Source organism: Stegodyphus dumicola, chromosome 8 (genome assembly GCF_044657685.1).
Source record: "Stegodyphus dumicola isolate Sdum_Otavi_A_Nest chromosome 8, ASM4465768v1".
Lineage (NCBI taxonomy): Eukaryota > Metazoa > Arthropoda > Arachnida > Araneae > Eresidae > Stegodyphus > Stegodyphus dumicola.
This window is the reverse complement of record NC_140775.1, coordinates 58,658,643-58,682,638: the sequence shown is the minus strand read 5'-3', so window position 1 is coordinate 58,682,638 and position 23,996 is coordinate 58,658,643.

The following is a 23,996-nucleotide window of genomic DNA, read 5'->3' as shown; positions in this document are numbered from 1 at the left end:
CTTTCTAAAACTAGATTTCTAAGCAAAAGAATGAGTCATATCGTTCTTGGAAATTTATTTTAGAAACATGTTGACACCTGATTCAAACCAAAATAAGGGGTGAGGGGTAGTAAAGTTAATTTTTATCATGTCTTTAGACATGATAAAAATTAACAAAAAGTTTTTTTTTTTTTTTTTTAATAGTCAATTCGATGTGGACAAGAAGTTACCCTTTTTTAACCAGAATAAACTTTCACTTAACTATTTAAATCGTCAGTCAGCGCTGTGGACTGGATCCAAGCTTATACTCCATCATAGGAAAAAACCTTCTTATTTGGGTCCATATTCTTAAAAGAATTTCTTTTTTTGAATGTCTATTCTCCATTCGATAAACCACGCAATCAACACCAGAAACACGATCCATCGAAACTGAAATATATAGAAGAGTTTAGGAAAGAAATGAAATCCATGGAATATAGTTTCGGCCGCTTCATGGTATCGTAAACGCCGATCAAGGTTGACGAGCTTTTTAACCGGTTCAGGAGCGATTAATAATTGTCTGTCTTGATTCACCAGAATCACGGAATGAGCCCAATCCACCTCATTTAAAGAATCCACGTTGAATTTTTCTGCCGAGGGGTAATTGGGATAAACATGTTCCGTGACATATCGTAAATGCGCGTCTAAGAGTTGAGCTGTAAAAATAATATTTTTGGGATACGTCAATAACAACTGACTTCTTAGAAATTCTTCCTGATAAGGAATCCAAGCTGATGAACGATCAAGAGTCGTTTCCATCATGATATTATTTCATCTACTCTGTTTTTTTCTTCTTTACCTATTCCAATGTTTCATGTACCGAAATTTACTCGTCTATTATTCGGGACAATCGATCCCTTTTCATTTCAATCTTCTTCAATGGTATCGACAAGTCCATCAAGAAATCACATAATAAAGGAATCATTAGTGGATAAAACAATGTTTGGTTTTAATCTTCGTTCGACTCTCGCCATAACCATTTTAATATGTCTGGTGACAACACTGGTCATCATGGCCCTCATCGTATATCGTCTCTCCTACGGCAGTGTGGCTTTCGTTTACGATGCTGCTGATCCGAATAATGTCACGACCAAAGGAACGACAGCGAGCGATTTCTGGGCCAACAATAAAATGTTGCTCATTGCTCCAACGGTTGTCAATGTGATCAATATACTAATGGTCGGTTTATTACTTTACGTGTAACCGAAAAGAGAATAAAGACTAGATTCAAAAATACATCACGATGGATACAAAGGCTATCATGGTAATTATCTTATTAGGAATTGTATTTGTCTCGTTACTCAATTTCGGCTACCTGGCAACAGCTATTTACAGTGATGCGACACCCAAAACAGGAGCCGAACATTTTAATCAACGCAACTGGATGTTTTACGGAAATATAATGTTACATATTATTGCTCTGATGCTAGGTGGAGGCATTTTTATGAAAAAGTAATGATTTAATTCAAAAAAATATGACAAGACCTACCCAAGATGAATCCAAAATCTTTCAGAGAAATACTTTCATACATAACGATGAGTCACTCGTATTCATAAACACGTTCAAGGTGATGGACGGGCGTAACTTCAATCCAAGAAGAAATATACCAACAACTGCTTTTATTGACATCTTGCCCACTCAAGAAGGAAGAACAAGAATGATCAGAGTCAGCTAGAAAAATTTCCCAAGAGCTCTTGAAAAAAAAAAAAAAAAAAAAAAAAAAAAAAAAAAAAAAACTTTTTGTTAATTCACTCTACCCTCCTTTTCGTTTTGAATGATGTCAACATGTTTCTAAAAATAGATCTCTAAGAATGAATCATACTTTTCTTGGAAATCTATTTTTAGACACATGTTGACATCATTCAAAACGAAAAGGAGGGTAGAGTTAATTTTTATCATGTCTAAAAACATGATAAAAATTAACAAAAAGTTTTTTTTTTTTTTTTTTTTTTTTTTTTTTACTACTAGAGAATATTTTTCTCAGCTCTCAGAAATTTTCCCAGCCAACTCGATTGACCAGACCACCATTTTTTTACAATAATGAACTTTCACTTATTTATTTAAACCATCCCAGTTTCACTTCAAATCAGTCTGTGCTATGACCTGAATACAAGCTTCTGTTCAGGTATGTTAATAATATATTTTTTGTTTCTTTGGCTTTTCGCGTTTAGTTTATGTGATTCGTCTTTCGCTATAGAGATCCAATATTTTATAATGGCAATTTTGATTTAAGATGGTCACCATTTTCGCCATTTTCCGTAGCGCTTGATCTGCTCGAGTGTCCATGTTGCGTCTATCTTCATAAGACATATCTAAATACAGCTCATTGGCGTTCGGTTCAATATTTAGGTGATACACTTCATGATTGCGTTCTTTGTCCATGAGAAACTTGAACACATCAAATTCATTTGGCCGGCGATCGGATTTGAACGGTTTCAGGACTCTCGGACTGTAAAGTCGTTTCCCCTTCGGATCAAAGACGAAACCCGGACAAGGTCCACCTTTTTGAGAACGAACTTCCACCTCGTCCGGTTCGACATCTTCTTCGACCTGTCGGCCATTGTCGGAATGATACTGTAATTTAAACCGTCGCCAATTGTCAATAAACGCGTCGAGAGTATCCTCCGATTCTGGAAAATATTGTCGGTAAAGCGTTTCGGCTTGAGTTTGTTCTTCGGGTAATAAATTGGCATACTCCACATATTCAGTGAACAATTTCCGGAAAATAGGATCTTTCTCACTTAAATAAGTGGCCATTTCATCCAACGTCATTTCGTATAACTGTTCGACAAAATTCATGATGGAAGTGCTTTTTACTTCTTATTATTATTAAATTTTCAAAGCGGACATTATATCTTCCATTCTCTCACATTGATAGCGGTATTTTAAATATTTGAAAGATGTGATGGCCATGAGCGCTAGAAAAATGACGAGCGTTAAGACCGTGAAATGAAATTTAAAGTGAGTTTCTTCCTCATGCACAATCAACACGCAAATGGAATAGAGTAATCCGCCCGCTAAAGCAAAGATACCGAACGGTTCTAGCTTCGAAATATTCATGGGGATCCTAAAAGCGACTGGGCAACTCTCAAGTTAGTAAATACTTTATTCCAAAATTCTTCGTGAATAGCGAGCGAATTTTCTAAAGAGGCCTGGAACGTTTCGTACTGAGGTAGAGTTTGAGCAAACGATAAAATACAGTCTTTGGGATTCTGCATCGGCGTATGAACTAACCATTCGCGTAACCGGTTCCACGTCTCGGGCCAACATTGAATTTTTTGGTTGAACTGATCGGCAATTGAGGGACCGAACGTTTCATTCAAAAACCAAGAAATGCAAGCTACAGTTTGTTTCATAATCGTTTCTGAATTCATGGTTCCTTATTTTTAAATATTTTTTTTCATTTATTTCAGAAAAAGAAAAAGAAGAGCAAAGAATGAATCATTTAGACGAATTGTTTCAGTACATTCTCCAACACAAGAAAACAATTGTGTTTGGGAACCTGAATCGATTACCCTATGTGATCAACGATTACATTTCCAAACATTTATCCCACCTCACCATTTTTGTCATTTGTCCCTTTTATACGTACCCGTCTTCCCCTCATGTGCGTGTAATTAAACCGGAAGAATTGAGCACGAACACGTGCGATTTATTATTCTACATTGAACCTATTCCGCATGCCGTTTTACACCACGACATTAAAACGGCTCAGCGCCTCGTCATTTTAACGAGCCACATGATTTTTATCGATCGATACCATACGTGTTCCTATTTATCCTATTTTCATTTCCCGGGAAGTTTAGAAAGGTATATGGAAAAAACCAAACAGCTGATGGATTTGGAACAGACGTTCCTTTACAAAACGGATCTACCCGAAGTTAAAGAATCCAAGAAAGCTCTTTCGATCGGTCCTAGTCCTACCCTGGATCGATGGATCAGTCCCGAGAATCCCGATCCGACTCCCTTAGAAAACATGTCATGGATTTTAATCGATCTCACGTCCTTCCGGAATACGTCGTCACTGTTATTTCATTTTTGGACAGCTTTTGATTACATGCTGAATCATATCGATCGCATTGAAGGCTGGCAATTGTGTTTCAAAACGTCCGCGGAAGCTCGTGCTTATAAGAAACTCGTTCAGAAATGGATCGATTATCTCTGTTGTAGGGAATTCCAGCACGGGAACGTGTTACAATTGAATGAAATTCTCTCCCTCACGCCTTTTTATCGAGCAGGGACGGTCGATCTTCCCATTATTTTAGAAAAGAAACGATTCGGACCTTTGGAATATATTTATTGCACATCGGTTCAAGATGCGTATCGAGCTTCTATGCGATATAACTTAGATCCTGTCGTCGGATCCGTGTTTCGATTGAAATAAAGTCAGAATGAATGATCCTAACGAGGATGATGTTTCGAAGGAAATTCCACCTCTTGGAACACCCGAAGTTATTTATTATGACGATATTCTACCTTCACAAATTCAAAACTAAGTCGACCTTCCCGACGATTTCAAACTTCAATTTCCTCTCCACACGTATGCCAAATCCGATGTAACCACTAGCCCTTACATTATTCGACCGTCCGTTTCTCCTTCTTCTCGAAGTTCGAGTCCAAGTTCAAGAAGTCCAAGAAAACGCAGTCCGAGTCCAAGAAGGAGCAGAAGTCCAAGTCTAAGGAGGAGCAGAAGTCCAAGTCCAAGAAGAAGAAAAAGTCAGAGAAATCGTAGTCGTAGTTTAGAAATACGTCATTCTAGAAGAAGAAGTCCTGTAAGAATAAGTCGTTCGGCTTCCTTTTCATCGTCTGCATCTTCTTCTTCCTCTCCTTCCAATATCAATCATAGAGGAACACAAAGACCCATTCGTAGAAGACCTATGAGAAAAAGTCGAGGATACGTTCTTGGATCTCGAACCGTTCGTGTGGGTCCTAATCGATTGCTTCATAAATATGGTAACCATTCCATTACGTTTGTGACCGAAGGTGGGGCCCACATACGAAATAAGAAAATTCCCAATAAAGCTTGTCGATATCTATTAAGTCATTGCTCCCGACGGCATCCAACAGCTCGAGATCGATTGCCACGACAAGCTCGTATTGTTTTGAGAAAGAAAAGAGCTTAAACACAACGAGTTGAAAAAGAAACAATATCCAAGCAATTCACAAAAGCCAAAAAACAATTCAACAAAATAATAAAGTTCACTTACCAAAATGTGTATACTGAATGTGTACTTTAACTGAAGATCTTTCGAGGCTGGTATCCAAAGCACAAACTGATCTGAAACCGAAACTCGAGTAATTTAAATAGTTAAGTGGAAATCCTTTTTCTGGTTTTATCGATCGAACCAACTGGGAAAAATTTCCAGAGCTGTATAAAAAAAAAAAAAAAAAAATTTTTGTTAATTTTAATCATGTCTTCAGACATGATAAAAATTAACTATCCCCCTTTTGTTCAAATGATGTTAATCTGTTGTCTCAATATGTTTCTAAAAATAGAACATGACTCATTTCTTTCTTGGACATTTATTTTTAGAAATATGTTCGAAAAGATGAGACATCATTCCCAGACAAAAAGAAGAGAGAGTTAATTTTTATCATGTCTAAAGACATCATAAAAATTAACAAAAAGTTTTTTTTTTTTTTTTAAAGCTAAATTTTTTCCTACTACCCAACTTTTGCTTCTCCTTTCTACCTCCCCCCTTTCGTTTCACAGTATATAAACAGCTGGAGCTGAGACGATTTTCTCATTTCATACTGAGGACAAGATGGATCAGGAAAACACTGTAACCCTGGAACCTTTGACATTACCCTTGAAGGATCGTCTCAAGTACGTGTTGGATGAAGTCGTGCTGGAAGAATTTAATCAATCTAATTTGTTTACGACTAAAACCACCGTTCAGTTGAGAGTTTTAAAAAGAATAGCTAATATGATGATGTTTCCGTGGACCTTGATTCAAGATTTGAAACCTCTTGTACCCGTCCATCGATACTGTTTAAATACCATTTGGCGTTTATGGATGGATGTGCAACAGCAGTTGGTACAAAATAAAACCATCTCCACGCCAGATGAATGGAATATGATCGAGAAAGTTTTATCTAAAGACTATTCTAGATCGACCGATCTAATAAGACTTTCCAACATCTTATTCAAACGACAGGAAATACCTAAGATAGAAGTGTATAAATTATTTGCCGTAGACGGATTGCTGGGCGAGGATCTGCAAAAGTATGTTTTTAATCTACAGTACGGAGGAGATGAAAAAACACCTTTAAACGAACAAGAAGCTCTAGATTTTAAAGCAGTTCATGCTCGAATCGTCCGTTGTTTATATCACGAAGTTTCCAAACGATCGGAATCTCTTCTCTACGTGGATGTGATTCGACGTACTATAGAAGAAATAATAAACACTACAACTTCTACCAGTGATGAAGCAAGCGAATGGGGTGCATTGTGTTTAAAGTATCTTGGAGAGGATCTATTTTCAAATATATTTTACGAAATTAAAGTCTGGAAGACGAAAGAATTGGAACAATACCAAGCGAAAAAGAATCAACAAGAAAATAATTCTCAAAAGAGAAAGAATGTGAGAGAGGATCCTAGAATCAAGAAGAAAAACAGAAATAATATGTCGGACCTTACTTTAGCTTCGAGTGATTATTTCGACCCTTCGATTGTCGATTTGCAACCTGTTCGTTATCCTTCTCCCAAGAGTCCACCTCCATCGGAAAAGGGGGAAGAAGATCCTATTTCTCCCGAGAGTCCACCTCCATCGGAAAGGGGAGGAGAGGATCCTGTAGAAGCTTCCTTCGAAAGACTAGAGTGTGAAGACGAAAATGTAGAAACTACAAGTAGTGAACAAGGCAAAATGAACCCCTAGAGACTCGGAACATTTTTTCCATGGCTCTTTAATGGAATATAAAGAGTGGACAGTCTAATAATACATTGAAGGTATGTGGGAGACTATATATATATTTTTTGGAATAGATTTAAATACTTTAGATGCACAAATATTAGACGAAATGAACTTGTTTTTGTCCTTTACAAGAAGAACTACTAACCATGATAAAATGTGTTTCGAATAGCATCCTTTCCAAAATATTTTTTCATCAGGTTCCATCCTCAACTGTAAAATCTGATTTTGACAAGATTTTATAGATAAGATAGTTCATTAAAAAAATTTTTGAGAACTGGTTTTTATCGCTATTCCATACGCAACTGTAAAAACTAAAATTTATAGGATTTTATAGTTGAGACAATTTATTTTTTAATTAAAAAAAATTTTTTTTGGAACTGGTTTTTGTATATGTTCCATACGCAACTGTAAATACTGAATTGAATCTCATTTTATACTTGTTACTATATAAAAAATGAATCCTTTTATTTTTGTTGTTAAAAAAAGCAACAACATCGAACTTTTTTTCGGTATATAGGAACAAAGCCCTCCTTCAAGATGAAATGGGATTCGTTTCAAAATAGAAATGAATATACTGTCACTTCTTACGATCTCGATCACGCTATTCGGTATGCTCAAGAAGCGACTCAACTCTATATTTACGAACAAGCTCTTCAAAGTCGGTACGCTTTTATTTTTAAACATACCACCTTCCAAATAAGAAAAGCCGACTCCAAACGGGATTACTACATACCTAAAACCCTCGATCCGGAACAATGTCACGTCGTCGAAAAATTTGTTTTTACGCAAACGGGATGTGACATGATTGCCTGCTTCCCTTTCCAAGAAAATTTAGAATCGTGTTTCCCGGAAGATAAACCGCGATGGATTCGACTCGGAACGGGTTTCAGTTTAGCTTGCCAACCCGCCTGCGATCGTTTATATTCCAACACGCAGCAGAGTATGGACACGGAATATCGAAATGGAAAATGTGTAGCCGTAAATCTCGCCAAGAAATTATTAGCTCTCTTGCCCGAACAAGTTTTCTTTCAATCAAATCATCCTTCTCTTCCTCGTCATCATGCCGGCCTCAATCTCGTCGAGGGTCATTTACGACTCAATCAGCCTTATTGTGAAGCGTACGGTCTTGTTTTCAACGGGTCTGATTGTGTGACGACGACGGGGCAAGATATTGGCGAATTTTTCTTGGGAAGCAGTATCTATCGATCTATTTCCACTCTGCAAAAAAATCATACATTACCACCATATCCTCCTCATCTTCCCGACTTTGTACAAAACTGGCCCAAGAAACATGTGAAACGGTCCTTGGTTCATGAATTGGCGATTGATGTAGGGATCGATATCGGATTAGAAGCCGCGCAAAAAATCCTTGAAAGACGGATGCCTAAACTCTTAACCAAATTGAGTATGCAGTCTCTTCCCATTCAATCGGCCATCCTTCAAGCCGTCGTTAGGACCCAATTAAGTACGCTCGCAACACTTTCCAGAATCGCCGCGACAGGATTCTCGGTTACTTCCAATGTGCTGACGGGTATAAGTATTCTGTCCGCCGTACTCGATATATTGGATCCGTTTCATTTCAATAAAGTGCTGACCGCTCGAACTCTTTACGATATCGACTGGCGATTAGACGTTCAGTTTTATCAATCGGAAACGGACCATGTTCTAGAAATCACACCCGATCTTCTATGGGACGTGTTAGAAGAAGATGCGAGCGATCGATACCTCTTCTTTGCCGAGAAAGTGCAAGAATATTTAGATGCTATCCATAAAGTGCCCATGACCGATCGACCACAAACGCAAATGTCATTTCTCCAAAAATCACGAACAGACGAAAGAGCCTCGAAAAATTGGATTTATTTCACGATAATTGTTTATTTGTTAACAGGATTCACCTTCCTATTTCAACCCTACATGCATTACTTATGCGTGACCATCTTTTTCCTATTTGTGTTTTATTTTTATCGTCATTCTAAATGAAAGCTGAAGATTTTTGGAGGGGAAAAAAAACGAATGACTTGGAGGGGAAGTAACTAACCAGTGAATAAACTAAAAAATCAGTTAGTACTTACAAATTATAAGAAGATGTTTTTTCTTTCACAGCACAGAGTGATCTGAAGTGAAACTTGGAGTTTAAATAGATAAGCAAGAATCCCTTCCAGAAACAATTTTGACATGTCTGGTTTTGTGGATCAAGTCGGCTGGGGAAAAACTGTAAGAGCTAAAAAACATTTCTAGGTTAAAAAAAAAAAAAAACTTCTGGTTAATTTTTATCATGTCTTTAGACATGATAAAAATTAACTACCTCCCCCTTTTGTCTGGGAATGTTGTCTCACACTTTCTAAAAATAGACCATCACTCCTTTCTAAAGAATAGATTTCCAAGAATGAGTCATGGTTTGTTTTTTTGAATGGGTGAGACATCCTTCCCAGACAAAAAGAGGGGACAGTTAATTTTTATCATGTCTATAAGACATGATAAAAATTAACAAAAAGTTTTTTTTTTTTTTTTTTCCAGCTGTGAGAAATTTTTTCCCAGCCGACTCGATGGACAAGATACCATTTTTTAAGAATGGACTCTCGTTTACCTATTTAAGCTTTCCAAGTTTCGTTTCAGATGAGTCCATGCTGCGGATACTGTTCTCCTGAAGATCTTTCAATAATACCACTTTCTCGGATAAAATTCATCACCATTCGCTTTTTTAGCATAACTTAGATAGATATAGAGAAATTCCTCGTTTTTATGATCTTTCGGGTAATACTCATTTCCATTTTCGTCTCGTGCATATCGGATGTAATTCGTCTCTGGCTTTTCCCGAATTCTATCCTGTATATAATATTCTTTTCCAATGCTGGATTTAGGATAAATCTCTCCTCCCCTCGCATTGACAGCATACGTTTTTACATTTATATCCAATGAATTTAACGGGTATTCTCCTCCATTGTTTAATTTAGGATAAAATTCGTCTCCGGAATTGGATTTGGCGTACCGACGAGGAAGCGCTATATATTCATGACCCCGATATTCCACAGCGTAATATTCATTTCCATGCTCGTCTTTGGCAAAAATAGGTCGATTGTCATTATCGAAATAATATAGCTCCTGTTTAGGTTTTTTAGGATCTTTTGGATATCGTTCTTTTCCAAATTCATCTATGGTGTAAACCGAAACCATGTTTTTTTCCTTTACCGATCTTGATATTTACATGAGTCACCTCCGATTATCCAGTTATCTTTTGGTACATCTTTCGAATCCAGTCTTCAATCGATTGGCCCGTCGTTTTGAGATGTTCGGAATTATGAACGGTCAAATAAGCCATGTAAGCGGCTAGACCAAACGTGAGGACTAATAAAAATAAAAAGATGAGCCGGTTCGTTAAGAGGGTGACTGCGACTAGGATGATGCTGATATAAACCGTAGAGTAAAACAATATGCCTTGACCTAAATAACGATCCATTTTTTTTCTACTTTATTCCATTTGAATCAACGAGTCTGCCGAGACCGGATAGTCATCGGTCGTGACGGGCTTTTCGGTCATTTCACCTGTGTACAACAACGTCATGTCAGGATCGGGGAGGGCTTTTAATTTTCGGTCTTCCCAGTAAGCTGAACGAGGATGCGTGACGAGAATTCTAAAAAACAATTTCATGTCGCGCTCGGTCCAAATTTCATAGACTGAGGTAAGGAGGGGGATACCTTCGGGATGCTGCGTCGCATCAAAAACAGCTTCTCGTCCATCTATTTTATATCGCGCTCCATGTTCCGGTATAATACGACTTAGCTCTTGAACTTCAAGTCGAAGGGTTAATCCAGCCGGTAAAATCCCTTCATAGGCTTCTTCTTTGGGTACGCATACGTGATACCCGTACAGAGTGGCTCGAATTCCTTCTGTGGAGGAAGAAGGACAAAAGACAAAAGGTTGACGCCAATTACAAGTGGCGTATAATACGGAATCGGGAATAAATCGTCCCGATCGTATGCGATGGCCTTCACGACACGTTTCGGGAACGCTATAAGTCGAAGCCTGTTTCACAAATCGCTGCGACCAAAATTTCAAACCTTGCCGTCGAACGCGTTTCTTTCGAATTTTTCCCTTTTCGAAAAGACACATGTGAGGAGAAGTGGGTAAATAAATAGCCGTTTTCAATTGTTTGAGGAATGGGTACGGCGTGCAGTCGGGATGAGAACAAATATTATAGCCGGGAATATAAACTTCTTCGTTGATTTCGTCACAAGAGGCACGAGGTTCATGATCAAGAGTCGTCCAGGGTCGAATCCAATTCGCAACGATCGATAAATGATCGAATTTAAACACATCGAGATGCCGATACTGAAACGCGCCGGGGATGCGCGGTCGACATTCATTTCCGTCAAAAAATGTTTGAGGAGGACACGTTTGAATTTCCCTCCGAGCGCAATCAAAATATTGATCGCTCGTATCACCTATCGCGAGTTTCGACGACTTATCCTCACAAGCCCATTCAACCGTATATTGATCCGACACTCGATAGCCTGGTTCTAGAACCGTACGTTTTCGGGTTGGATCACATTTGTAAGCTACAGCTCGATCCAAGGATGTTGAAAATGGATAGGACGGGAGATGTTTCGTATACTCGTGAGCGGGAACGACAATTTCTTTTGAGCTCGGTTGAACATTTTCACAGAAAAGAGGCGGTTGACATGTTTGGGACGTTTCGTCGTACACCATCGGTAAATGGAATAAGGCATCGCCGATCCATGTATCCCAGGAAAGAGGACAGGATATAGTGTCGCGAACCATTCCGTTTTCACAAATCGCGTAACCCGGAGAGTACAGAAAAGATCCTTTTTGGACGATGGGGAGAGGTCGTTGCGTATTATCCGGAAATCCGTCGCAGAGATCAGACACGCATCGCCGATAATGTGTCGAATATTTTTCTCCGGGCGAACATCGAATCATTTTCGGTCGATGGCCACGACACTCGATATACGTTACCTCGTCAATCGGAAAATGTTGACCGTCTTCACAGTAAGATACGAAATGTTTTCGCGAAGTGCAAGCGTCGTAGTAGAAAAATGTCTTGGGCGGACAGGCGATTCGAATCGGTTGCTTGTTCTGGCATTCGTAATAAAAACGTCGATTGGTTGGATCGGGTAAAACCGATCCGTCATGCTGATCGATGCAGGGATTGATAGGAATGCAGGTAGAAGGAGAATGTTCTTCTTGACACATGAGCACGTCTAGAACACGACCGTGCCGACATCGATAATAATAATACATCATGGACTTTTCGCGGGGTACAAAACTCTGCGATCGTAATAAAAACAGGTAGAGGTTTTTCCCCGTTGCGGGGAGCTGAGTATCATCGGGCTGTCCAAAACATTCATCTTTTTCCCAAATCCGTCCTTCCGCGAAATAATATTCGGGTGGGAGAGGAAACGTCCATGTTTTTCCCGTGGAGGTGTGAAACGAAACCTCGTTGTCGTTTGAGGTCTCGATCTGATATTGGAAACGCGTCGTTGTCGTCCGAGGAGAAGAAGGAACTTTCGGGGACGGGACCGAAAAATTATAGAAATACAAGTAGCAGTAGTATAAACCCAAAACGAATAAAAGTATGACGAGCATCCAGCCTTTATTCATAAACGAGATGTGCCAATTATGGAAAGAGCAAAAAATTCCGAAAAAGGACGCAGCAGCGTGTTGTTCCAAACCGAATTATCGACATTTTTTAAAACAAGATCGCGCGTTGGATGAAATGCCGGCTCTGTATCGTGAATGTTTATCCTGTCAACAAAAAAGAAAGATCTTGGCGCGATAAAAAAGTAAGTCAGAATGGATTCGTATCGTCTAACCCGACGTTATTTTCGTCAATTGCAACGGCTTCACTTCCTCTCGCAAATGCGGCAACGCGATTGGTATCATCATATCGTCATCCAATACGTGATGGATCCCCAAAAAGGACGCCATTTCACACTTTTTCATCCGGCTATGGATACCCATACAGAAGAGTCGCTGGTCTTCTTTGGAAAACGTCGCTTGTTTCTTACGTTTATGTTGAAACGGATCGTTCACCAAGGTTTGAATGCCGAACAACGGTTACAACCGAACGCGTTATTACCTCTCAAATCGCTCGACGATCCCGTCTATGAAACACAACGCAAGGCTATTCAAAATATTTGGGAGGTCGATGCTCATTGGTATACTACGGAGAATAAAAACGATATTGCCGTGAAGAATACGGCTCCTTTCATCAAAACCGAACCTCAAGCTCTGTAATTTAAAATATCCATCGGATGGGTGAGATGATTCGGATACGACACGATTTCAATCGTATGAGGCCATTTTAGCATGTATTTATAATGTAAAAGATCGTGCCGCTTCAGCGTATCGAGCCGGATAGCTGAAATATAGGTTTTTTCTTCGTTGGTTTTCTCGTACAAATAACAAATACCTTGATCGACAAACACGTAAACGTCTTGAGGAAAGAGTTGCAGAAGCGACTTGTCCTTGGAAAAGTGTCGAATCACAGTATAATGAGAACTCGTAGGGATCGGAACCGGTTCTAATTTATAAAGGAGGAAAGAAAGAAAAATGATACACCCGAGCGCGATCATTCTATGCATTGTATTTCTAGTGACTCTCTTGAATCTTTTTTATAAACCCGATCTCCGGATGCCTTCTATTCCTTCCTCATCATCATTAGCCTTACCAGAAATTTCAACCGAGACATATTGCCCTTTCCAAATCTTTCAGTGTCCCGATAGCCATTGCGATTGTTCTCAGCTCTGTGAAACAAATCCCACGTTTTACGAAAAACTCACTCTTTCTGATAAAACATGGAATCATCTCGAACCGGGTACTTATTGTATTCCCCAAGGAATCCGGACCGCTTGTCTTTCTTCCTCGGAAATTTCTATTTTTTCGGCCTCGGGATGGCTCTGTGCTCCTCGTTCCTCTTTCACCCATCTCTGTCAACATCCAGAAGCCCGTGATCCTTCTCTCAATGTTTTAATAGATCGTCAAACCCAACAACCCGCTCAAGAAGTAGCCGATTATTACGAAACGTTAGAAGATGGATCGTTTCGATACCAATGTCAATGCCATTCTTTAGATCGACGAGGTAATCGAATGATTCAAACATCTCCGTGGGTCTGTTCTGTCGATTATTGCGTTCGAGATTTGTGGAACGTGCCCGGACTAGGATGGGACGCCGAACGACACGTCTGTGAATGTGGACCCTACGTGCATCGAGTTCTGGGCGATCTATCTTCCCCCTGTGTTTTGGAATATACACACATAGACGAAAAGCATAGGTTAACGGGAAAACGAGAATGTATGACCGACCAATCTGTTGAATTCCGACCGATTTATTGTCCAGAGAATCAGTCGGTGTTACGGTTCACAAAACGGGTCTTGCGAGGCAACACAGCGTACGATTATGTCATTGTACATGGAACAAGTGTTCCTAAAATTTCGAGAGGTCAAGAATGACATCTCATTTCAAACGAATCGAGAAAAATTTCCAAACGGACCAAGAATTGAGTCGGTTTGAAAAGGAAGACGAAAGCCCCAAAGAGGAAGGATGGTCGAAGAGACAAACGTTCGCCATTCATTTACTACTGGTAACGGCGGGTCCTACGATTCTTTTCGCTTTACTGGGCAACGTATTGAACATTCATTATTATGTCGTCTGTTTAATTCTATTATTTTACTTTGGAGCTCTGGCCTACTTGATACGATACCGATTTCAGTGGCTATTGCAAGCTTTTAAAGAAAGTCAGAAATATATTCGTTGAATATGGGACTTAAAGAATGGATTATATAAGAAAAACTTTGAAAAATTGAAGAGGGAGAAGAGTAATAAGAAAGGAAGAAGCAATAATTTAACCATGGCGATGGATCCTGTACTTATTCATCTATCTCCCAAAAATTCTGAAGGTAAAGAGTTAGATTTGGAAATATGGATAAACCCCGATGATACGGATGACAAGATTATAGAAATACATCGTCATGATCGCAAAGACAAAACGAAAGAATTTGAACCCTGTTGTCAAAATCCTTTTTTAACTCCCGCTATCCTCCAACGTAGAGAAAATGAAAAGAATAAAACGATAGATAAAACATTAGAATTGACCAAAGAAGCCATCCACATGTTGAAAGAAGTCTTTTCGGGAAATGGAGAATTCAGTACAATGGAATTTGATGCATCGTCCACTGAGGTAAGAGCTGATTTTAGACAGCCGACCAAAAAACCTGAAGTTGAGAAAGCAACAAGTTGTCAAGGTCGTAAACATAAGAAAAGAGTTAATAAAAAGAAATAATACATTTAAAAAGACCTCCCCATCCTTCCATGAATTTCTTGAACAATGAACTGTTTTCACGAGACTCAATCCACATCTTTGCTCGATCTAAAGAGAATCTTGAGAGAAGACATGGCTTAAACTGTTTCCAGGAGAGTTGAAGTGCAGGCTTTTTCAACAGCACAGAGGGATCTGAAGCAACAGTTGAAATGTTGAAATATATAGAACAGAAATTCCATTCTTAAAAAAAACTGGGATGTCTTGTCAATCGAATCGGGTAGAAAAAATTCTTGGCTGAAAAAAAAAAAAACACTTTTTGTTAATTTTTATCATGTCTTTAGACATGATAAAAATTAACTCTACCCTCCTTTTTGTTTTGAATGATGTCTCACCTTTCCTAAAAATAGATTTCTAAGAATGATCATGTTTTTCTTGGAAGTCTATTGTTTACAAACATGTCTAGACAACATGTTGACATCATTCAAAACGAAAAGGAGGTAGAGTTAATTTTTATCATGTCTAAAAGACATGATAAAAATTAACAAAAAGTTTTTTTTTTTTTTTTTTTTTTTTTTAACTGAAGAATTTTTTCTCCTAGTTCTTAAAAATATTTTTCAACGATATCTCGATACCTCTACCTATTTTATTCCCCCCCTCTCTTAGTATATAAATGGTTGAAAAAGAAATCGGGGTTCATTCTGTTTCGTAAAAAGATAGCGAACACATGGCAACGGATAACTTAGTCATTTCATGTGAAGAAGATCCCTTTGAGGATATTCCAGATACGGAACCCACTTTTTATGGACCATTTTCACCCGTTTTTAGAGTACCGAAAAATTCTTCTCCTTCTCCAACTCATTCTTTGGAAATACTGTCTTCTCCTCCCTCGTCATCCACTCATCAGCGCTCTAGAAAGAAGAAGTCCTCACAGACCAAGCTCCACCAAAAAATTGTTGGTGTGTTGGCTGTCACCTCTGATGGATATACTCTTACGAACTGCGTCCGGTTTATAGCCAGAGACCTGAAAACACATACGAAGGAATTTATTCAGCAATTGAATGCGGATCTGGAACGACTTCATATTGAAAAACTCTACGTGGCGAATGAACCCACTCGAGAAAAAATTCATCAAAAGGTACATCTCAAGTTTTTATGGACTGTTATTTACAAACCTCAACATCGTCAGCCACAGCAATGTCCATCTTGTCGATCGAAATCTTGTCATCGATTTATGGCCATGCTAGCGCTCCAACAATTAGTGAAATTTGCTGTTCATAAATGTATTCATTGAGTGGATAGGTAATCAAGGAATTTTTCTATCTTTTTCCTTTTTTCAGATGATCCAGAGAAACAAATACTCTACTTCATATGGTTTAGTGGTAAAGACCTCATCAGGACAGGTGGTGATGATTCATCGAAAAATGCCATACTGTTTTCAAAATTATTTAATTCAGCTTTTAAAAAATAAACGTATCGAACCACCTTTCGATTTGGAAAAAATATCGGTGCTTCAAGATGAATTTGAAAACCATATTTATCCGACTCTCCATCCCAATTTACAAGACGATTATGATCGGTACAAGGCTAAATTAGCTTATGAAGATGAATGGGATTTCCCGCATGGAAAAATGGATAAAAGACGCTTCAAGAAAGACGACGACCCTCGATTCAAATGGTTCAGAGTTGCGTATCAGGAATTTGAAGAAGAGTCCGGCTACCGATTCGCCTACCAACCCTCGGACGTGGCTCAGTATCCCTTAATCAAACTAGAATTTACGGGATTAGATCAATGCATTTATACACAATATTTTTTTATAGTCGAACATCCTAAACATTTACGCCGTAATACCTACTTTGATAATTATTCTCCTTTCCAATCTCAAGCTGCTTATAGAATGGCTCTCGAACGCAATATCGGGAGTATTGATGATCGGATGGTCTATCGGGGTTACTTAATTAAAATCGAAGAGGCTCTAAAGTATCTAACACGTCAACAGGAAATGAAAAAGGACGGGAAGGATCAAGTGTTGCTATATTTTTTAGAAGGAGATAAATGGAATCCACCCGATTCTATTTGTTATTTAGAAAAGTAAAAAAAATGGAATAAGATCCCTTAGCCACCCCGCATTTCCCATTTGATAAATCCATCCTATCTATTCTTTTTTAAATGTCTAGGGATGTCATACGACGCATTCTCTCCACCAAAAAAAAACGAGTTCCTCCCACCTACCCCAAAAAGAAGAAGAAGAAGAAGAAGAAATTTCCCATGAGTCTTTTCGAGAACACTCCTTCCCCTCTCTCTTCCTATATATAAAAGAAGCCGAGAGAAAAGTTGTCTTTTCTTTTTTTTCCATCTCGTCCTCAGGAGAGAGAGAGAAAGAGAGAGAGAGAGAGAGAACCAAACGCCATGGAGTGGTTACGGCGAGAGTCTTTTTCCCTCGCGATTCGTTTCCGTTTCGCCAAGACAATTCCCCTCACGTTTTACTTGGGGTCGGGCACGCTCTATTTTCGAGGATCGGAACTCGTGACTTGCCTTTCCCAACAAGGGACTTGGATGAGTTCGAAAAGTCAACGGACTATTCAGCAATGGATCTCTCGAGCCCCTTTTCGCCCTTACCGATCCTTAACGACGGATCTCTGGATTGATACGTCGGACCGCCCTAGCCGGATTCTCCGCTATACCCCTTTTATCACCTTCGATTCCCTGGAAAGACTCCTCAACGATTTGGATCCAGACGCTCTCCTCTTTTCGACCTGGCTTCAGAGTGTGATGAGAGAACCTCTTCAAATCCAAGAAGATTCTCAGACCGGGGAAACTTATTTTAGTCCCGTGGAGAACAAGGTGATGGACTTTCAGTTTCAAAATTTATCGGAACTGTTTCAATGTGCTTTATGTTTTTATTCTTCTTAAAGAGGAGTGGGGGGGAAAAGAAAACCTAAAAATTGTAGAATAATCATAAAAAAAAATTTTGTTTTTCTTTAAAAAAAATATTGAGATAGTCCAATCTTGTGGAGGAGGTGGAAAATTCAAAATTATTATCTAAAAGAGATATGGCGGTCAGTCCATTTCGATCCACGGAGGAGGATATGTGTGAGATTCTCTGATCCATAGAGGGTTTCAGGAAAAAAAAACTGCGAAAGTTTCCCCCCCTATCTCCAAAAAATGGGTATCCAGGTTGAATGCACAGTACAGACTGATGGGAAGCCGAAACTCAAGTTCCTTAAATAGAAAAAAATGAGAGCTACTGCTAGAAACAATTTTAGATGTCTTGTTTGGATGAGTGAGTCGACTGGGAAAATTTCTCAGCACTGTGGAAAAAAATTTTGCGTTAAAAAAAAAAAAAAAAAAAAAAAACTTTTGGTTAATTTTTATCATGTCTTATAGACATGATAAAAATTAACTCTCTCTTCTTTTTGTCTGGGAATGATGTCTCACCGTTTCGAAAAATAGAACATATCCCATTCTTGAAATTCTATTATTTTAGAAAGGATGATGAGTGATAGTCTATTTTTCGAAACGGTGAGACATCATTCCCAGACAAAAAGAAGAGAGAGTTAATTTTTATCATGTCTATAAGACATGATAAAAATTAACAAAAAGATTTTTTTTCTTTTTTTTTTTTTTCAATTCAGAAATTTTTTCTCTGAGCTTTGCCAATTTTTTTTCCCAGCCAGCTCCATCCATAAAACAACACCTCTCAAAATCTTTTCTCACTTATCTATTTAAACCACTCGAATTTTTTTGCTTCCAATGAGTCCACGCATCTTGGCCTTTCTTCCACTCTGCTCTGAGAAAGATAAGGTAGATTGTTTTCGGTGGACCGTCCTGTTGACGCTTCCGATTTATATAGAGAGTTATATATAGATAGAGTCCCTCCTAACTCCCTCTATTATGACTATTAGTCTTTTTTTCCAAGAAATATACAAAGAATGATCCACAGTTTTTTTTCCGTTAATGAAAAAACAAATATGCTTCTACCTTCCGACTTCTTTTTAGTACCTCTTTAGGTGTCTCCTCCTTCTGGATCTTTTCCTTCTCCTCTCTTCCTCGCGAGCAGGGAATTGGAAATGCTGTTCAGGATGCAACGCTCGTAAAGACTCCATTTTCTTCCTGGAGAGGGCGTCTACGGCAAACACCGTCTTGTCATGAAATTGGAGTTGGTAGTAAAGAGGTCCGTGAATAATGTACACGGAGCGAGCTCGCAGTCGATAGGGAATCATACCATACCCGTCGGCTTCTGATTCCATTTCCTATCCATAAAGACGGATAGAAGCTTCTCCGGTTTGAAGAATATGAACCCACTCAGGTGAAACGTAAAACAGTTTTAAAAAGGTTCCAGCATCGACGGCGATCACATTTTCCCATCGCAGATAAGCGTGTAAGCGAAAGGTTCTTGCCTCCATCATCGATTGGAAAGCAAAATGCTTGAAAACTTCAATGGACGAAAAATAATGCAGGATTTTTCCATCGTAACAGGATAAATAGCACATGGTTTCTTGGACGATTTGTTCCATACGCTCCGGGTCCCGAAACCATTCTCCGAAACGGGAGAGAGGTTCCCATTGATCAGCTACTTCGAGATGACAGACGGGCGTGATTTCCACCAGGGTAGGTAGAACTGCAACGGCATCGGTCGACATTTTAGTTTTGCTCAGTTGAGAAGGAAGAACGAGAATGTACCCTGTAGGCAGAAAAACTCGGATCTATATAAATACTAGAGGAAAAAATGCGGGGGGAAGGGAAGTTCTTCCTTCCTCCCAAAGAATAAGAAAAGTGGGTGGAAAGAAAAAAATCATTTCACTCTCAGGAAAAAAAAAGAATTTTTTTCTTGTCAACATGTTGTCTAGACATGTTTCTAAAAATAGATTTCCAACAAAGGTTCATTCTTTTCTTAGAAATCTATTTTTAGAAAAGAATTGACATATCCTTCAAAACAAATTTCTTTTTTTTCCCTCCCTCCAGCAGCCAACTGGATGGGCAAGCGTTTCGGGTCAGATCAGTCCGTGCTGACATTATTTTTTTTTAAATACAATGGAATTAGTATAGGAATGTACTAGAAACTGACCCAAGGTTGAAAAGAAAATATCAAAATCAATACTCACTTCTTGACGATTTCTTTTTTCCAAAAACCTGTTGAAGAATTCTTGATGGGTTATCCAATCTCTAGACCTGTCTGAAGGGAATCCAATCTAAGGTGAGCGCGCATTTACCTGACGCGAAACTCGGAATATCTGCATAAATATCAAAACGTCCATTCTTAAAAACTCATCGTCTAGTCCATTGAGTTGGTTGGAGGAGGAAAAAAAATTTCTGAGCAATAAAAAAAAAAAAAAACTTTTTGTTAATTTTTATCATGTCTTATAGACATGATAAAAATTAACTGTCCCCTCTTTTTGTCAAGGAAGGATGTCTCACCGTTTCGAAAACGAAACCAAAACTCATCCTTCTCATGGCAATTATTCCAAGAATGAGTGACGGTTTGTTTTTCGAAACGGTGAGACATCCTTCCCAGACAAAAAGAAGAGAGAGTTAATTTTTATCATGTCTAGAAGACATGAAAAAAATTAACAAAAGGTTTTTTTTTTTTTTTTTTTTTTTTTTTTTTCATCACTCAGAAATATTTTCCAAAGCTCTGAGAATTTTTTCCCAGCCGACTCGATGATCCAAACAAGACAGATCCAATTTGTTTCTAGAAGGAACTCTCCCTTCTCTATTTAAACCACTCGTATTTCCAACTTTAGTTCAGTCTGTGCTGTGAATTCGACCTGGATACACACTTCTCCCTCCTGGAAAGAATTTCTGTGAAGGTATGCGAACATTTTTCTCAGCTCTTAGAAAAATTTTACCAGCTGACTTGATCGACGAGAGACATCTCGAACATTCTGTTATCTGCGGAAGTCGTTTCATTTTCGTGCAGTCCATGCTGTGGACTCACCTGAATATCCATTGCTCCCTCCCCCTTATGGAAAGGGTCGTAGCTTTTTTAGATCCTCGTCGCTCTTTTTACGTTTCGTTGGATATCTAGGACGAACTTTTTTACCTTATTCCTTTCAAACTCTAATATTGCGGTTGGAGAGCCGTCATGGAAAATCAGCCATAATCCTAACGAATCTAAACCGACTCCTTGAAAGCAGAGCTATGTCATGTTTTTTTTATGACAGATTTCCAAGCTCCGAGTGATGAGAAATTTAGAAATTTTGCAGTGTTAACGGAAAGGAGGAGACAGAAACCTGGAGAATGGAAATGAAGCTAAGAAAAAATGCTAAGAGCTCAGGAAAGAAAAGGCTCTTTCCAGGAGGGAGGAGAAGCGCAATTCTAGGTTGAGTGCACAGCACACACGGATCTGAAGTTGGAAACGCGAGGGGTTTAAATAGAGAAGCGAGAGTTTCTTCTAGAAACAATTTTGGATGTCTTGTTGTTTGGATCATCGAGTCGACTGGGAAAAAAAATTCTCAGAGCTCTGGAAAATATTTTCTGAGTGATGAAAAAAAAAAAGAAAAAAAAAACTTTTGGTTAATTTTTATCATGTCTTCTAGACATGATAAAAATTAACTGTCCCTCCTTTTTGTCTAGGAAGGTTGTCTCACCGTTTCTAAAAATAGATCATGACTCATTCTTGGAATAATTGCCTTGAGAAAGGGTGAGTGATGGTCTATTTTTAGAAAGGGTGAGACATCCTTCCCAGACAAAAAAGAAGAGAGAGTTAATTTTTATCATGTCTGTAAGACATGATAAAAATTAACCAAAAGTTTTTTTTTTTTTTTCAATCTCCTCTAGAGAATTTTTTCTAGCCGACTCGATCGACAAGACATGACATGACTATTGTTTCTTTTTTTCAATAATGGACTTTCACCTATCCCTTTCAACCCTCCGAATTTGGCTTTGGATCCGTGTCCTTGCATCCACATTCAGTCCTTGCTTCCACATTCTCTTTTCTTCAACATTTCGATGCAGGGGAAGAATCAATTCTCTCACGACGTTTAGATATTCTTTCAGAATGCTAGAAAACTCATTCAAAGAAGAAGTATCTAAGGGTGGAGTTGCCGGTTGAGGAAAATTCACGAGTCTTGGAACCGGATTATGCGAATCCGTCTGTATGCCAAACTGTAAAGGTGAACCACCCGCTTTAGGAGAGCAGATAATAGTAAGATCCATCTTTTTCCAATTTTTGATTTGAATATACTTGTTTCTTCTTACTCGGAATATTTTCCTTTTTCTTCCTCCTCATCCAGGAACTGAATTCCAGGTGGAACGGAAGCATTCGTAATAAACTGTTGTTTCTTGGTTCCACACGCCTGACATTTTCCCGTGACCATCGGCCGTCGATTTTTCGACATGCGATAGTGGACGTCGACCGTATCGGTCTTGGCTCGGCATTTCACACACCAAATGGAATACGAAATAGGTTCCGCGTCAGAATGCTCCATTGCAGTAACACACTCTTTATTATTTTCTTCTCTTTCGATAGAGAGAGATCTTAACCAGAAGTGTAGATATAAAATTTAGGATACGTTTCGGATCCGTCCGCTCTTTTCGCATACCCCACTTCTTCACAGAGGTATTCCGTTTGCTGATCCGCTCTTCGAGGATAAAACTCGTTTCCCCAAGCATCGCGAGCATAACGAATTCGATCGCCGGCCGTTAAACAATATTCGACTCCATCCGCCTTTTTAGGATACATTTCATGCCCCGATTCGTCTTTGGCATAAGGGAATAAAACAGACGTATAAAGCGAATACTCGTCCCCATTTTGAAATTTCGGGTAGTATTCTCGTCCAAAAGCCGTTCGGGCATACCGTCGAGGAGCTAAAATGTATTGGTTTCCGTTTAAATCTACCGCGTAATACTCATGACCGTTTTCGTCTCGAGTCAAGATAGGATTTCCTTCAGGATCCGTAACGTATAATTCGTAGTGAGGATGTTGGGGGTCGGTCGGGTATCGTTCTTTCCCCGATGCGTCTACTCGATAAACAGACATGCTTAGTTCTCGTCGCCTGCTCCTTCCTTCCTCCCACTCGAGACCCGTTGAGATGAGGGTATGAGGTTGATATCTATAAAATGGGTTGACCCTTTCAAACTATTCCATTGTTTAAAGACGGGTGGGTTAGGAAAAAAATATTAATAAAAGCAAATATCTGAACGGTTCAACACAACGGGTGAATGGAAAAAGGAATAGTTCTCTCTCTTCACTCACAGGATGGTTTCTTCTTCTTGAACGGCTCACACTCAACTGAAGCGAAACTCGAAATGTTTAAATAGATCATAGAGTCCATTCCAGAAAGAATCCGATGTCTTGTCCATCCAAGTCGACTGGGAAAAAAATTCTCAGAGCTCTTAAAAAAATTTCTGAGTAAAAAAAAAAAAAAAAAAAAAAAAAACTTTTGGTTAATTTTTATCATGTCTTATAGACATGATAAAAATTAACTGTCCCCTCTTTTTGTCTGGGAAGGATGTCTCACCCATTCGAAAAAACAAACCATGATTCATTCTTGGAATGGTTCCCATTAGAAAGGGTGAGTGATGGTCTATTTTTAGAAAGAGTGAGACATCCTTCCCAGACAAAAAGGGGGGTTCATTAATTTTTATCATGTCTAGAAAACATGATAAAAATTAACCAAAAGTTTTTTTTTTTTTTTTGAGTAACATAAATTTTTTCCAGCCGACTCGATCAACAAGACGTCCCCATTTTTTATTTAAGAATGGATTCTTGTTTATTTGTGTAAGCATTCCGAGTTTCGTTTTAGATGAGTCTATGTTGTTGAAGAGGAAACATGGGTACCCT